The 10496-nt window shown below is 43.0% G+C and overlaps 1 protein-coding gene across 2 annotated transcripts in view; it reads left to right on the top strand.

The window, feature by feature from the left end:
• The first annotated feature begins 1670 nt into the window (after positions 1-1670).
• Positions 1671-10496, top strand: part of WASF2 (WASP family member 2) — a 69722-nt gene continuing 60896 nt past the window's right edge. Inside the window, exons 1-2 of one of the 2 annotated variants that reach the window (XM_068539257.1) lie at positions 1671-1837; positions 2017-2130. The gene's annotated coding sequence lies outside the window, so the exon portion shown is untranslated. The remainder of the gene's footprint in view (positions 1838-2016; positions 2131-10496) is intronic. The other variant, XM_068539256.1, reaches the window with a different exon arrangement.

Here is a 10496-nt window from a genome sequence, read left to right as displayed (position 1 = left end):
CCTCACAACTGCTCTGTTGTTCCCATTTCAGAGAAGACTTAGGTGAGGCTGAGAACTAGAAAGTAGTGGAGCTTAGATTCAATCTTGGGTCAGTCTGCCCCTAAAGTCACTGACCTCTGCATAGCACCTGCTGCCTCCCAGCACCCAGTGGCCACAGTCAGGATTTAAATAGTCATTGGTTGTCAGACCACACTGCCCAACTTGAGCCTGGAGGTCACTGACTCAGCAGGCACTGGGGCCTTGTCGGCACCACCCACTTGGTAGTTTCTGCCCTTCTAAAGTCTTAGGCTGCTCTCCCTCCCACTCCCTTTTTGGCTTCCTTCCTTTCCAGAGAGGGAAAAGGACTAGGAATTATAGCCAAGGCAGCCCTTCTGAGGAAAACAATTCTGTGGTGAAAAGAGCCCAGTTCTGAGAGCAGAGACACATGGATTTAAGTCCTGGAATGGAGACTGCACCTCTTGGAGCTTCTGCGTCCTTCTTCTGGGTTCTACCTGGGTTTCTGAACCACCTGTCATCCCTTACCCACTTCCTGATTCCTAGGCCCCCAGAAACAGCTCGGGTGCACCCCTAGGATCACTTTTCCCAGGAACCTTGGTGATTAACAATAGCTGGGGGGGTGGCCTGTGCCTAAGTTTATGGTGACCAGAGAGATGGGGGACTGGCCTGGCACCCTCAAGTCCCTCCCTGGAATGCTAAGGGGTTGGGGGAGGGAAGTCTCTCTCAGGGGACACCAGACCTGGAAGGGAGAAATACGGGAATGGAAGCCAAAAGATACAGGTTTGAGTCTCAGGGTCGTTTCAAATTCCCTGGGTAACTCAGGGTAAGTCATGGAGTTTTCAGTTTTCTCTTCTGCAAAACGAGGACAATATTTGCCTTACAAAGTTGCTCTAGAGAACTAACTGAGGTACAGGTGAATTTGTCACACTGATACCCAGCCTGCAACCTTTTATAATCGACAAGGCGCTCATATACACACTCATGCATGAATCCTTAACAAATACCTCAGGACACGAGGCAGATATGACTGCTCCTACTTTGTAGTTCAAACTGAGACTCAGGTAAGTTCAGAGAGCTGTCTGAGGTCGCAGAGTGCGGTGGCGGCTGAACCAGGGTCCAACTCACCTGACCCTGGCCTTTCAGAAACAGCTCCCAATCCCAGGACCCCGGGACTCGCCCCGGACGGCTCCTTTAGCAGCGGGCTGGAACGTATGACTCACTCTCCCCACCCTACTTTTTGCCCGGCCTGAGACCGGGAGGGAAGGGATAAAACTACCACCAACTTTAGGGGTGTCCACAGAAAGTTCATAGGCTTGGCCCCTTCCTGCCACCAAAGGTACTGGTTATTTGAACTCTAACAAAACGAATTAGCCTCTCAATACACTTTGTACGCGTTTTTACACTTTCTTAGGTGGGATTTTCCTACTTTGAATTTAGGAGTTGGTTTAGTTTAAAATCCACCCCCACTTCACTTGGTTTGCCCCTTGCTGTTTACTCCGATTACGGAAGTAGCTCGGGTGGAGCTCCCGGGACAGTACCCTTGAGTACGTCGTTTGCGTACCTATTTAACTGACATTCTACTCAGGCCAATGGAATGCCCGGAAGCCCCAGGCGGGTGGGGCAGAGAGCCAATCAGGGCTGTTGGCGGGGTGTGGCTGCGTCCCGGGGCGGGGAATCGCGTAATGGCGGACGCGGGCCGGGTTGGCGCGGCTGGGGGCGTAGCGCGCTGAGGGGGGTCTGGCTGTGTGGCAGCCCGCGACGCGGCCGCGAGAACAGACCCCGTGCGGAGAAGGGCGGCCTGCCAGCCCCTCTGTTGCTGAGGGCGACCGCGCGAGACCAGGTGAGCATCAAGTCCCCGCGGGCTGGCCCGGCCGTGAGGCGCCGGGCCCGGTCGGGCCGCCCCTCCCAAGCAGCGCAGGGTCCTGGGGGAGTGGGTGCCGCGCCTCCTGCCGCAGACCGGCAGAGACCCGGTGAGCGGTCAGCGCGGGGTGGTGTCTTACAATACACTCTCCTCCCCAGGGAGAGGTGTGCCGGAGTTCCCCTCAGAGGCTTGGAGGGGCCCGCGAGTCTGTGAAGCTGCGAAAGTGTCCCAGGCTGACCTAGCTCTTCCACCAGCTCGCCGCGTGACCTTGGGCAAGTCACTTCCCTCTCTGGGCCTCGTTTTACCCATTTGTAAAACGAAGGCTTTGCAGGCAGATGTACATGAGTTGGATCCCAGACGTTGTCTGAGGTCTTGGGCAAGTTCTCCAGGCGGAGCCTCAGTCTCCATATCTGGACCATGAAGGCGTTGAAGTGGTCTTTGAGACCTCTGGCCTAAATTGCGGAGTGGAGGAGAGGAGTGTGTGTGTGTGTGTACGTACGTGTGTGTACAAGATGGTCTGCAGAGTAAGGAGGAGAGTTAGCTAAAGGGGCCCATTGAGGAACGCTCTGGATGGACCCTAGGCTATGATGAGGTGGAGTCCGGTTGTCTTGGTCCTCCAGGATCCTACAGCCTCTGAGATGGGGGAAGTTTTATACAGTTAGTTCTCCATAGAATCAGAGAAGAGGAAAGAATCCTTGGAGCCTTTTGGGGCTATGATTGAAATTTAGGCCCCAAAGAATTCAGGCGGGTTAGGAGGAGGAGGAGGAGGGGGAACATTTATGGTGCTCCTACTATGCGTCAAGCATATGTTCTTGTTTAATTTTTACAGCCTCACTTGAGAATTTACACATAAGGAAACTAAGTTTCAGAGGAGTTAAGTAACTTGCCCAAGGTCACACAGTAAGGTACACAGCTTACCAACATTAAGATGTTTCCTTTGAGAGTCACTGGGCAAGGGGGAATTGTCCACTTAAAGGAAGTTTGCTTTGTCACAGATGGGGGGCAGGTTCCGGTCCCAGGCACTTGAATTGACTTCTGGCATGGAGACAGGATGGGTCTTGATCTCTGGATGGTTAATTATAAGTACATCCCCTTTGTTCAGTCTGAGTTGGAAAGGACCGTTACTAAATTGTAAAAGTCATTTTGAAGTGGGTTAGAACCTCGGAGAACTCAGTTTGAATCCTGACTGCATGGCCTGTGGAAGAAAGTTCACCAACTGTTGGTGCATAGACTTGACTCTTGGTTCAGAGTGGTGCTAGCCCAGTAGCTTTTTCTCTTCCCTAAGAAGGCCAAGTTTTCCTGGGATGGAAGAAATTTCCCATTTGTTAGTGCAATCCAAAGTCTTTGGATTCCTGGGGTGAAAGGTTCAATAGCCGGCCTCTTGATTAAGTGAAATACTCCTTTCTTTGTGCTCCCTGTTATTTGACTTCTAGATGAGTGAAGATTGTGGACTTGGAGTGGGTACTATAGATAAATTGCAGCCCTTAATTTTTCCAAGCCTCAGAGCTTTTTGTTAATCAAAATGGTAGGACGGCTGTGTGTATTGTTCTCATATGTCAACGGTAGGGAAGAAAATTGGAAGAGGAAGTTGCTGAGAAAGAGGGCGTTTCTTAGCATTGGAGCCAATATGTATTTCTTTGTTTGAAATTCTAAAACCAGAAAAGCAGCAACTGAAGGAAGAAGGAAGGAAAGAACTGTGAAACTCTTCTTACCTTTGAAATATCTTTAAGGAGTGTTCTTTTGCTGTCCCCTGTCCAAGGCTCTGCTTTCACAGAAAAAGTCAGTTGTAATTTGTTCAACGTTCAGAAGTTGTATTCTAGAATGAAAGAATTTTAAATCTTAAACTTTCTGAGATAATTTTTAAAAAATCAGAACCGAATATGTTGTTTATTAGTGGATGATTCTTTCAACATAATTACCAATCGCAGTCTTTGGGTTTTTTGTTTTTTTTTTAAACTGTGATTTAAATTAGTGGATTTCAATCTAAGAGGAATTGATCTAGATATTGCATGATGCAAATGTCCCCATCACCTGAAAAACACGTAATGGTGTATTCGTTTTTTGACGTTTGTTAAGTCTTTATAATGCTTTATTTTACCGGATTGTGTATGTGTGAATAGTTAAGACACTGAGTTTATTGCATGTAAAATCTACATTCACTCTCAGTATTAGTTATATTTTCTATGTAAGATTTAGTCTTAATTAGTATACCAGTCTACAGTACCTTGGGGCCAAAAAAAAAGGTTCTTGGGGCCAGTTGTGCTCCTGAAATTAGAATTTTTTGAATTTTGGAAAAGGAATATGGTACGTATACTGTATGTTATGTAACATCCCAGAAAGGTGTGGGGCAGCACCTTGTAATCAAATGCATTACTATTTCTTCAGTAAAACATAAGAATGTTCACACCAACTGGGATAAATAAATACTATACATAGCCTCATGTCAGGATTTGCCGCCAAATGAATAATGAAAAACTTGTTTTTTATAGCCTTTTGGATTTTGGAATTGAAGTTAAGGGATTGTGGACTTTTATGGATAAAACTTATAACAATAACAATTACAAGGGCAAATATTGTAAACCAAGCTAATTTTAAAGTCACGGATCCTAAAAACAGTATTACGTAGAAGACACATTTTTTTCTTTCTTTCATGTGGCAGTCTTATTCTAATTAATATATGCCAATATTCATTTTTCCTTAAGTACCAAATTTTACCTTTTAATACCATCATTGGGCCCTGTTTTAGATGTTTGAATGACACCCTGCCCTCTTTTTTTAAAAAGTAATTTATAGGGTCTTGTGCTCATCAACTTTTGTACAGCAGTTAAGAGAATTGTACCTTTTCCCATATAATTCAGAGAGAGACGAATCAGGTGAGGATCTGTAGATTCATGTTTGCAGAATTTTAAAGCTGATGTTCCCTTCCAGGTGGTCTTTAGTATGAGGTCATTGCTGCTGGATGAGATTTAGAGCAAAATTTTTTAATTTTTAATTTTTTAAGCCTCCACAATTTGTTCATCTTAGTAAGGAGTTTACTAAAATATATTTAGAGTATTTTTTATTTCAAGTTTATGCTATTTGAAAAACTAGAGTTTACCAGTCTTATGAATTTGGGTGATTTTTTTAAATGACCAAGGACCTCTAGGAGCAAATTTACAAAAATTCAGTCTACTCTTTGCTTTTCTTGAGCACTTCAACTATAGAGTGAGGTGGACTGGTATTGTTGGAGGTTAAAGAATTATTTCTTCTCTTTATTTATTTATTAAAGAATATTTATTTATTTATTCATTTGGCTGTGTCGGGTCTTAGTTGAGGCATGCGGGATCTTTCATCGCGGCGTGCAGTCTTCTCTAGTTGTGGTGTGCGGGCTCAGTAGCTGCGGCGCTCAGGCTTTCTAGTTGTGGCACACGGGCTCTAGAGTGCGTGGGCTTAGTTGCCCCACGGCATGTGGGATCTTAGTTCCCCAACCAGGGGCCGAACCTGCGTCCCCTGAATTGGAAGACGGATTCTTAACCACTGGACCACCAGGGAAGTCCCTGTTTCTTCCCTCCCTCCCTTCTTTCCTTCCCTCCCTTTCTTTCCTATAAATTTATTTATTTAATGATTTTTGGCTGCGTTGGGTCTTTGTTGCGGTGCAGTGCACAAGCTTCTCATTGCGGTGGCTTCTCTTGTTGCGGAACATGGGCTCTAGGCATGCAGGCTTCAGTAGTTGTGACACGTGGGCTCAGTAGTTGGGGCTCGTGGGCTCTAGAGCGCAGCGTCAGTAGTTGTGGCGCACGGGCTTAGTTGCTCCGTGGCGTATGGGATCTTCCTGGACCAGGGCTCGAACCCATGTCCCCTGCATTGGCAGGCGGATTCTTAACCACTGCACCACCAGGGAAGTCCCTCTATTTCTTCTCTTTAAAAGAAGGCCCTTGACGGCATGAATTTGACAGATTCTGGTCTTCAGGACAAACAACCACCTCTTTTGAGGGTCTCAGTTCATCTTCCTACTTGGGTTATCTCCATAGTTCCTGAGAATGGTACTTTCACTGTCTGGGAGATAGAAGGGGTATGGAACAGTGTATCAGGAGTTGCAGGTGCAGTTGGTGTGTGACTGGACTGGGGAATAAGAGCAGTTGTTATCCAGACTACCTCAGTTTCTTTTGTTTCATAAGGATTGATAATATTGCAAAAGGGTTACAAATTAGTGAACAAACATACTATTACAAGTTACTCTGTTGTGACTGTGGATAAGCTCTTCAGCACAAGAACTGTATTTTATACTTCTTTTGTATTCTTCAATGCCTAAAGGCCAGGACATCAGACTTGTTGCATCAGAATTTACCATCAAAAAATAAATTATATCTGGGAACTCCTTTGTCAGTAAACAACCAGGGTTGAGAACCATTGAGGTAAGCACATGGTAGGTGTTCAATAAATATATGTTGATTAATTTGCTCTTGGTTCTGGCATGAATTGCGTAGGGTGGAAGAGGACCCAGATTTTTTATAAAGTAAAATAGCTTTCCAGGATACCAGCACACATCCAACAGTTGGCAGATCTGGATCCATAGTCAGTTCATTGCTAGTTACTCTGCCAGCATAACCACCCTGACTTTGTGATCTAGGCCAGATTGAATACAGTCTTGTCAACAGGCAACTGAAAGTTTTATTTAATCCTTGGGTAGTGGCCTTACTGATGAATAAGATTGGTTGGGGTGACAGTCGCTAAATTGAAAGAATTCTTGGGGATTTGGGTTGGGGAGGTAGGCTGCTGGGCACCAGCAATGCCAAGGGAAGAAGTAGAAAGTTATAATTTGACTGTGTCTCCAACACATAACACAATGTATGGAACATAATTGGTGTTCCATAGTTTTTGTTGACTGAAGAAATGAATGGCTCTTTGTTTGAAAAGAGGCATATAAGTTGTGAAATAAGATGCTTCCTACTCATCCTTCAGAACTGAACTAAGATGTCATCTGTTCCGTGAATCATTCCTAGGAAAAGTTGAGTGACTCCCTTGTATGTCTTCTCCTTCATTAAAGCATTTATCAGATATTGTCAAATCAGATATCAGACAAATTATAAAACTCTTTCCCCTACCTAATAATGAGCTCCATAAGGGCTGGGCTGTATTGTTCATTTTTGTATGACTGGTGTGCAACACACAATAAAGGGTTGTTTTTTTTTTGACCATGTGGCATGTGGGATCTTAGTTCCCCGACCAGGGATTGAACCCGTGCCTCCTGCTTTGGAAGCGAGGAGTCTTAACCACCGAACCGCCAAGGGAAGTCCCAATAAAGGCAAAATAGATTCTAGTAATGTTTAATTTAAGCCTCTGTCTTCTACTTCATTCTTGTAGGCTTCTCTTTCTTCCAGTTCATGGTCTTTACTTTTCAGTTCAGATCAGCAAACATTTATTGAGAGGTAGGTCTTTGTTGGGCCTTGGGGTAGGGTTTCTCATCCTCAGTACTGTTGACATTTGGGCTGGATAATATCCTGTATTGTGATAGGCTGTGCTGTGCATTGTAGGATATTTAGCAGTATCCCTGACCTTTACCCACTACCTAGTATCACCCCCCCAACCCCCACCCCAGCTATGACAACCAAAAATGTCTCCAGATATTGTCAAATGTCCTTTGGGGAGCAGACTTGCTCCCTGTTGAAAACTATGTCAAGGGTAGGGGTAGTGGGTTCATAGAGGGAAATAAGTGTAGATGTCCTCACGTGTGCACTATCCTTTCATTCGTTCTTTCTGGTTATACAGTCTCTTGTCTCTGACTTTTGGATAAGAAAGAAAAATGAGGGAAATCAGGAGGTGACAGCCTTAAAAAAGCACCATTATTTTTTTTCTGTCTAAATTTTATTTTATTTGGTTTAAATATATTAGAGCAGTACAGACAGCTGAATTATTTACACAGATTTTTGTAAATTCAGTTTCCACCACTGATTAGGTGGAGTAAAGAACTACTAGAATATTACTACCTTGAATAAAAGACTCAGCTTTTCTCAGAAAAGCTGTTTAACACCTAAAGAATAACCAGCATTGGTTTTATAGAGAACTTGCCAGGACTTGTCAGGATTCTTCTCAGCTAACTTTTGAGCTTCATGGCTAAGATATAATATATCTTTTAGTGTTCCTACATAGATACTTTATACCTCTAAAAAACATGTTTAGCTAATGAGCATGTTTTTCTAAGCTCAGTATTTTTTGTGATAGGTAGATTGGTCAAGGCAGTGGTCCTTGGTCCCAGTGGGCATTCATAAAATGACGACAGATTAGTAGTAACACTGGGGAACTTCACTCCTTTGGCCAGCCTTCTACAATATAACATAATCATTCATGTCTTAGTCACCATTAAAGTGAAGTTGAATGAGTGTTTTTTTTCCTGTTCCATTTGAAGTTATGAATAGTACTCTAGAGAATTCAAATGTATAGTTATGAATGGTATCTCAGAATAGTTACCATTTATGCCAGTGAGACACACTTCTTAACTTAGAAACCAAACAGAATTGAATTAGAAAAGAGAAGAATAGAAACAAGAATTGTTGAATGCTTACAGAGGAAATAATGTTCAGATATAGAAGTACCTCAGAAAACTTTGGTCTCCATCATGATTTCTATACACTAATAAAGAAAAACAGTTCGAGGTTGATGGGAGAGGCTATTAAACTTTGCCTATGATATTACCTTTCAAAATGTTTTTCTTTTCTGGTAAAATATGGAAAAGCTCGAGACATAGTCTCTTAGTTATAAGATTAATTCTAGTTGAACCAGGTTAAGTTTCTTACTTTTAAATTTATTTATGTTATTTATTTATTTTTGGCTGCATCGGGTCTTCGTTGCTGCGCGCGGGCTTTTTCTAGTTGCGGCGCGTGGGGGCTGCTCTTCGTTGCGGTTGTGTGGGCGTCTCACTGCAGTGGCCTCTCTCGTTGTGGAGCACGGGCTCTAGGCGCGCAGGCCTCAGTAGTTGTGGTGCGTGGGCCTCAGTAGTTGCGGTACGCGGGCTCAGTAGTTGTGGCTCACGGGCTCTAGAGCACAGGCTCAGTAGTTTTTGGCGCGTGGCCTTAGTTGCTCCGCGGCATGTGGGATCTTCCTGGACCAGGGCTTGACATGTCCCCTGCATTGGCAGGCGGATTCCTAACCACTGCGCCACCAGGGAAGTTCAAGTTTCTTATTTTTAGAGTATAGAGGCCCTTTTGGGAAGAAGCAGTGGTTCAACTCAGTTCCAGTTTGAGTGAATATGTGTGTGTATATGCACACATACATACTTACACACATATTTATGATGTGGCTTACGGGGACATTTAAATTTTGTAATTGACATAGTAAAGTAATGAGCATTTCTTTTACTCTCACGTATTTAGAATTGAGACCTTTTTCTCCTGTGATTATGCCATTGTTCTAGCAAGTCCTCAGTCTAGAAAGCTTTCTTCAAATCGTATCTTGAGTAATTGTTTTTAACTGTGTAGAAGGAGGTCTTAGGTCATGTACATGATGTTCCCTTCCATTCACAATTGAGAACTGTAAGTAAATTTCCCTTTTTAGAATACTGCTAGTCTTTAAAGAATAGTTTTCCTGATAACAAAGCCATTTGTGGAATTATGAGAAGTATAAGACCAACTTTGCCCCCTCTTTACCTTTAAAGTTCCTTCAACATTCATTGGGTGATAATTTGCAAAGCACAGTGATATGTATTGTTACAGTCAGTCCCCAGCATTGAGATAAATTATGTTATGCCACATTTTAAAATATGTATATTTATTTATGTATTTGGCTGTGCTGGGCCTTAGTTGAGGCACGTGGGGTCTTCCTTGCGACATGCGGGAATCTTTTAGTTGAGGCATGTGGGATCTTTAGTTGTGGCATTTGGGATCTAGTTCCCTGACCAGGGATCGAATCCGGGCCCTCTGCTTTGAGAGCTCGGAGTCTTAACCATTGGACCACCAGGGAACTCCCAGTAGCTACATTTTATACAGATAAGCAGGCTCAGAGAGGTTAAGTAACTTCCTTAAAGTCACTCAACTAATAAATAACAGATTTGAGATTGAACCCTGTCTTTTTTTTTTTTAATCAGATTTTTTTTTTAAGGTAAGATTTACATACAGTGGAATGCATAAAAATGCAAGTATATAATTAGATGCGTTTTGACAAATGTAAAGACCTGTGTGGCCAATACCCAATCAAGAGATAGAATGTTTCCATAACCTTCCAAAGTTCCCTCATACCCTCTCCCAGTCAGTCCCTGCTATCTTATAGGCAACCACTGTTGTGATTTCTATCCTCACATATTAATTTTTCCTGTTCTTCACTCATATAATATGCACGCTTGTGTCTGAATTCTTCTGTTCAACATAAAGTTTTTGAGATTAATCCATGTTGATGTGTATATCAGTATCAACCCGAGCCTTTTGGTGCATATCTAGAGTTCTTTCCAACAAACTACAACTGCTCATTTGCTAATTCTTACAGCACATGCTTTTTTTTTTGCTTTGGTATTTGCACGTAATTTACTTCCTTTTTCTAATATACTAGATGTATTTGTTTTTAAAATCTCTTTGAAATTACAAAAGTAATACATGATCATTGCAACAAATTACACAATTAGAAGTGAATAAAGCGTGAAAGTTTCCTCAGATTTATTTTTATTTGGGCC

This window comes from Eschrichtius robustus, chromosome 3 (assembly GCF_028021215.1).
Source record: "Eschrichtius robustus isolate mEscRob2 chromosome 3, mEscRob2.pri, whole genome shotgun sequence".
Taxonomy (NCBI): domain Eukaryota; kingdom Metazoa; phylum Chordata; class Mammalia; order Artiodactyla; family Eschrichtiidae; genus Eschrichtius; species Eschrichtius robustus.
Note: the sequence above shows the minus strand (reverse complement) of the source record. Positions and strands in the feature narration are given on the sequence as shown.